Here is a 6,570-nt window from a genome sequence, read left to right on the forward strand (position 1 = left end):
TTTTATCCGTTTTCCACACATCTCTTCCTCCGTCTTTCCTCTTGCATGACAGCTGTTTTGCGCCAGTACTACTACTACTACTACTACGGGTCACGAGGACACCTACGGCGTACAACGAACGCTCAGGCGCGCGCGCACACACACTCACTCGCACACACACGCATACACACACGCACACGACAAACACATCTCTGTCTCACCTGTTTCGGCGATTTCGGTTCACCTGGCAGCGGCACCGTCGCGTCTCGTCGTAGTAAACACGGCGGACGAGCTGTTTGACAGCGCGTGAGAGTTGTTTACAAAGTTTCACCGTGAGCTCCCATTGGTCTGAGGGAGGTTTGGTCGACGCCCCAAACCCTCGGTCACCGGGCCGCGTCTCAAAGCTTTGTTTCCTGAAGTGGCTGCCTTCCTGTAGAGAGGAGACGCAGCGAAGTGAAGGAGGCGAGTTTCGGCACCTTGGTGGGGAGATTTAATGGCATGCGTGACATCGGCGCTATACAGTTTTGGGGAAGAATTTCAAACTCGGAGTTTGATTTCAAAGGCAATACAAACTCTTGTTTCTATCACTGAATGAACAAGCAGTTCTCAGAGGAAAATAAGCTCTCCAGAGCCCTGTCTGAAGCTATTAAAGTGGCAGGGTCTGCCAAATATGAACTAAGTTAAACAGTATGAAATCGTGTTGTCCTTTAAGGTCGGTTTTGTTTATTTAAACAAAATAAGCTTGTTTAGTTTGTTTAGGCATAAAAATGAGTCAGTGAAGATGTATCTGTTCTGATTCAAACTGTGCACCTTTAAGCCAATTTCTACTCCATGCAGGCACGAAAAAGGCCAAACACATCGGGATCACAATACGCTGACTTCTGTGCTACTTGTAGTGGAAAGTTAAATGGGTGGCAGTTTGCAGCAGCACATCCAGCTCCCACATTTCCAGAAGAAAAAACACCGACCCCATACTTTTCTACACCAAAATAAAAAGGTGCTTTATGCCACATAGCTGGGGTACCTCAGGGAATACACCAGCTGAATTAAAATCAGTCACATGGATCTAGAGTTAGACCTACTTTTCCCTATAGTTGCCTTGCTAACACGAACATATTCAAGAACTGTTCTGGCAGTGCATGCTTAAGTAAGCTATGAGTGGTTATAAGAACATATTTTGGTCTGACAATTTATAATGTATTATTAAAAGAAACATGATGCAGCCTAATGCAGCTTTTTATATTAGTTTTGAGCTGTTAGGATACAGGATTGTGCTGCATAGTGATTTAGTCCTCAGCTGTGGGCCTACAAAAGTATCCCAGTTCAAGGCTGCTACTCATAAAACTGGAAATCTGTGAAGGTTCTAAATATTTCATTGGATATTACTTATAGAACAATCGATCATATGGCTGTGCTGTGTGCTCTTCCTCAGGCAGCATTACAGTAGAAAAAGAGAAATAAAAATCTCTGAATACATCTGGAACTTTTTGTCTTTGTTTTTTGCACCCAATGTGCCTCATTGAATAGAAGTGCCTTAAAGCAGTAAATACATCGCTGTCTTTGCATTTTGTGGCTTCCAGTCTGATTTACACTTATGCTTTAAAGGCCTTGGACCTCATTTATAAAAATGCTCTGAGATTTATGCTCGAAACTTCTCTGAAGATCATTGCCAACGGCGTGCTTCAGTTCAATTCATAAAAGACACTGAGCATAAAACATTTTGCTCAAGCAGGTTCTGAGAATCCCATTTGTCACTTAGTCGCCTGTGATCTATAAATCTCAAATCAACTTCCAGTGATGGCACCTGCCTTGCTATTTCCCCCTTTACAAAAGGCCAGCAGAAATGAGGAGTTTCTTCATGTACTGTATGCATTTTGTAACACTGTGACTGCTTACTGATCTCCTTTAGAAACCGCTGGTGCGCATTCATCAGGGCATCATTTTCACACGACTGGGAGTATTTGCCTACTATCCATTAACACGCTATATGCTGAAGAGTTAACAAAGAAAAATGAAAATGGAAACATTTATCACTTCGTGGATAATTTACTGTATGTTGCCCACTGGGTTTTCAATCTGCCTAAAAGCTGTCATGTTGAGATGAAACCACAGTGTTACAGCTGCTTTTACACCAGGAAAAAAATATGTCATGATATGCTACTAATTAAAAGCCACAAATATGTTTAACAAGAAAACTGTTGCCACCAGGATTACTTCTTTAATCGATATGTAAGGGCTCTTGGAATAGATTATCCACTCACAGCAATTAAAGCGTAGTAAAAAGGCTATATACATTTCTCATGTTCTGTTTAAGCATTCAACAGCGATATTAACATGCTGTATAATCAAAAACACAGTCTTTACCAAGCCCAGCCAATGTGTTTTTGTTGTGTAAACCTGACAACAAACAGGATAGGGGCAATACTTTCGCTGTTGGTAATACTTTCATGCAGGACTTTTACGTCACTGCTCCTGAAGTGTCTTAAATGCCATGTCAGTGGTCCCGCCCTTAATTCCAAGCCTCACATCACACTACATCACCATGTCGCACGTTTGCATGATTTATTCCAGGATTCATGATAGAAGTGAAGGTAACCACTTGCACTGGGTGCTTGGGAGGAGGGACCTGAAAGAGACAGGAGCTACCGCTATGAACCTGAGCCTTTAAGCTAGACACACTACACCCATACATCCACTTGTTGAGCACAGGATCAGGCAGCAGGACATCATCTGGACAATGGACTCCTACCAGGGCCTTCATTTATGGTGTCACTACTTTCCAGATTATTGCACACCGATTTTGTGGGGACCCTGAGGATAAAAAGCCTAAGACTTTTCACCAGCCAGTAGAACTAACAAGGCCTCATGAAGCTCTCCAACTGTCCACCTGTTGTCCAGTGGAGATTACCATTTTTTACCTGACACTGTTGCGCATGTTGTGCAAACAAAAGACAATTCATCAGACATTCTTCCCAAAAAGAGCTGTAGGAAATACTCAGATCTTGGTCAGCGCCTAATGAAGATAAAAAGACACCAACACCAATTAGCAAGCCCTTACCCTCCTGCCAGCACACACATCAGCTTGTAAAATCCCTTTTCTTAATGTCTAATTATAGTTTAAATTGATTGTAGCTCCTTTCCAAGCATTATAATGACCTCTTGTCCACTGAGACTGTCTGCAGTGTGAATAGAATACAAACTTTACACCAGTAGCACTTAAGCTTTTTTTCCCCCACTATCTATGGACAAACGGGACTCAGGCTGGCCAAACAACCTGTAATCAGAGATTGTTGTTGTTGTTCTGAGCACCGGACCACAGTGGGACGAGGAGGAATGACATAACATTGATGCTTGGTGCTCACACTCAGTCAAGGTGGGCAGGCAGTGGCGGTTCTACACGGGGGCCTACAGGGGCCAGTGTCCCTGTAAAAATGTCCCTGGACTGAGGGCACTGACATAGAGAGGGGCTTTCCAGAGGCTGAGGAGGAAGAAGAGGGTGAGGAGGAGGAAAACATACAGGGACAGAGAGAGGACCAGCAAGTGGATCCATGTTGATCAAGTGCTGCACCATTAGGTTTGTGATGTCGTGATGCAGAAAGGTCTTTTCGTACATGTCATTTCAATTCATAGTGCAGAGTGTCCATAAAATGGTGCTTTCTGCCATATTTTATATTTTGCATCATTGATATATGATTCTTATGTTACAATAATAAACAAAAAACTTGGCCTGCATTTTAAAATACATGCATACATGAGTATATAAATGTTGTTTATAGTTGTCCAAGTCCAAGAAAGATGTAGCAGTACAGCCCAAGTTGAACATATTCCCAACCACAAAATAGGCCAAACTGGTATGAGGGGGTCAGGGGTCCATGCCCACCTTTTGCAGCATTGTCCTGCTGTATGTAATTTCTAATTTTTGATGGCCCTACCTCATTGTTTCAATCGATGCACTCTTAATGTACAAAATAAACTTCTGTATGATTTTAATGTAAAGCAAAATTAAAGTATGTAATGTTTAAACATCATTTGTTTCCGTTTTTAATGTGCCCCTCTGATTGAACCCTGGCCCCATCTTGGCGCCTCCCAGTAAAATTTGTCTAGAACCGCCACTGTGGACAGCCAGCGTTTCCCTGATGCTGAACTTTGATGTGAAGATGCTGACCACATTATTATCACCATCATTTTGTTGCTGTTTACAATTACTATGACTCAAATTCAAAAGATGTGCTGTGTGTTTATGTATATTCATACAAAGATAAATGTATATATGTTCTGTAATGTATGTAGCATGAAGGAGTTTACGATGTTCCATTTTCTTATTCGACCCCATGTTGTATAATGACGATTAAATTATCTTGTACCTGATGAGGAAACATGCAACAAATACCACATAAGCTATTTCTACATTATTTCTACTATTGGTTCTCATGTCCATGTGGTATTTCCTGTGCAATGAGAATTGATGAGCGTATAACATACTGTATGTATATGTCCATAAATGGATAGACTGATTGATTTAAAGCCTTACGTCAGGTTCTGATTAATCAACATGAACTTCACAGGAAGAGCCAGAAATAGGATCCAGCACCTTGGAGGGCTCACATGATAAGTCCGGGGTGAATTTATCTGAAGGGCCGGCTTTGATGAGACAATATAATACTCTTGAAGATAAGAGGAAGGAAGGATGAAATGTATTTCTTCACAGATGTCATGGTGTCTGTGTGAAAGGGAGCGGGGAGAGATGACGTCAAAGTGGGAATGAGACGAATCTGTTCAGAGCTGACATATAATAACACAAAATACATGGTTGGACTGTTCCGAGGTTTTTCCCTCTTTCCACTTAATATCACGCACACATAAATGCTCAGATACACACAGCTGCACACACACAACAAATCTCAAAACAAAATAGGATGCTCCGGAGGGAGTCCTCTTGGAGATGAAATTTTGGAATGCTTTTACAAATTGCAGTTTCAATGTATGGCGTACTGTGTGTTGGTGAAAGGGATTCATGTTCTGTGGAGATTCTTCACAGGCAGAATTACCAATTTCATACAAAGTAGCAGTTTAAAATTGAAAACATGCAAAACAACTACTTAAGTCAGGTCAACGTTATTTTTATGGCCTTATATCACAAATGAACAGGACAAACTCTGTCCTTACAACTTTGATTCAGATAAGGAGGCAATTTTGTATTGTGTAATCTGTGTTTATAAAGATATGGAAATGGATTTACCCCCCCCCCCCCCCCCAATGCATCACTGCATGCAAATTATAATAGAGTAGAACATAAACTGACAAAGTGTTCCTTCAGCACCTAAAGTGACTGGTTTGGTGATTCGCAACGTAACATACCTCTTATCTTTTAGTGAAACAACCTTCTTATTAAGAAGTAATCATGCACCAGTGATTGTGGTTTTCTCATCAAAAATAATTGTCAAAAAGTGTCATTCACTCATTGCTATTTTAGCCTCAGTGAAGTCCAGCTTCAGTGTGCGCTCAAATAGTTCTTCTGAGAAAACAACAGCGACATGATGTGTTTGATTGCTGCTATCCTGCTGTGCTGTGCGCTGGGAAAGACAGGTCAGACAACACAGGAGTCCACTATTTCCTGATAAGAGTGTGCAAGTTACGTGGGAACAAGTGAAAAAAAAATGCTTCAAAGAGAAATGAAACAATTTATAGCCTCACAAATACAGATACATCAAAGACGTCAATGACGACAATAAAGTTTACTAGGTGTACTTGTCACTCAATCTTCAGCACTGCAGTTGGACGTTTTGAGAGTCAGGAGAGAGCGCAGACTAACACAACATAATAAGACATTGTTATTTTCAAATGTAGTTTTTATTGGTTCTGCCAGTGTGCCATGATGGTGCTGGACTTTTCACGTACTAGCTTTACAAGGCGTATTCCCACCCGGAGAGGTTGTTTGTCTGATAGCACTCTTGTTCTTTGATTGCACTGCTTTCATGCATGTCCGGCCCCTCTATGTGAGGCTCAAAATGAGGCAGGTGAGCATCCACATGATGTCCTGGATTACAGACTCTTTAATTGACAGTAAGGTTCGGCCTCCTGCAGAGCATTGCGATTGAAATGCAGCAGAACAAAAAGGGTACTTGCTGAGAACCACACTTTGTCACCTTCTTCATTTTCACACTCTGCACTGCAGGTTTCTTTTTTTTTCATGTTTTTTTTTCCTGTGGTGTTTTTGCTGTAGGATGTGTTAGTAGGGCAAAGAGGACAGATTCCATCTGCACCTGAAAATTAGACCCAGTGGGTGAGAGCCTATTATAACTCACTGGATGCACCCACCTAGTATGCCTGGTGGGAAGATCCACTACTCTGAGGTTCTCGGCAACAGTGCTTGATACGGTCAGCCAAGCCTAGCAGGTGCTGTACGCATGATAATCTCTCCTGCCTCTACACAAACTTAGAAGCGATTGTCACACTCCTGATGACTCCATGCCCTCACAAATCCAGCCTTGCAACTACCTCAGAGAACCTCGCCCAGTGACCTCTCTTCACCACCAGTGATGAGTGCTCTGCTGGGTTTGGCTGAACCTAACGATACTACCTAGATCTGAG

At 41.9% G+C, this 6,570-nt stretch overlaps 1 long non-coding RNA gene across 2 annotated transcripts in view; it reads right to left on the bottom strand.

The window, feature by feature from the left end:
• LOC119023888 overlaps positions 1-1,358 on the bottom strand; it is a 109,389-nt gene extending 108,031 nt beyond the window's left edge. For both annotated transcript variants that reach the window (XR_005076361.1, XR_005076360.1), the window contains exon 1: positions 201-1,358. This is a non-coding gene — a long non-coding RNA (uncharacterized LOC119023888). The remainder of the gene's footprint in view (positions 1-200) is intronic.
• Between the last annotated feature and the right edge of the window lie 5,212 nt (positions 1,359-6,570).

Source organism: Acanthopagrus latus, chromosome 8 (genome assembly GCF_904848185.1).
Source record: "Acanthopagrus latus isolate v.2019 chromosome 8, fAcaLat1.1, whole genome shotgun sequence".
Lineage (NCBI taxonomy): Eukaryota > Metazoa > Chordata > Actinopteri > Spariformes > Sparidae > Acanthopagrus > Acanthopagrus latus.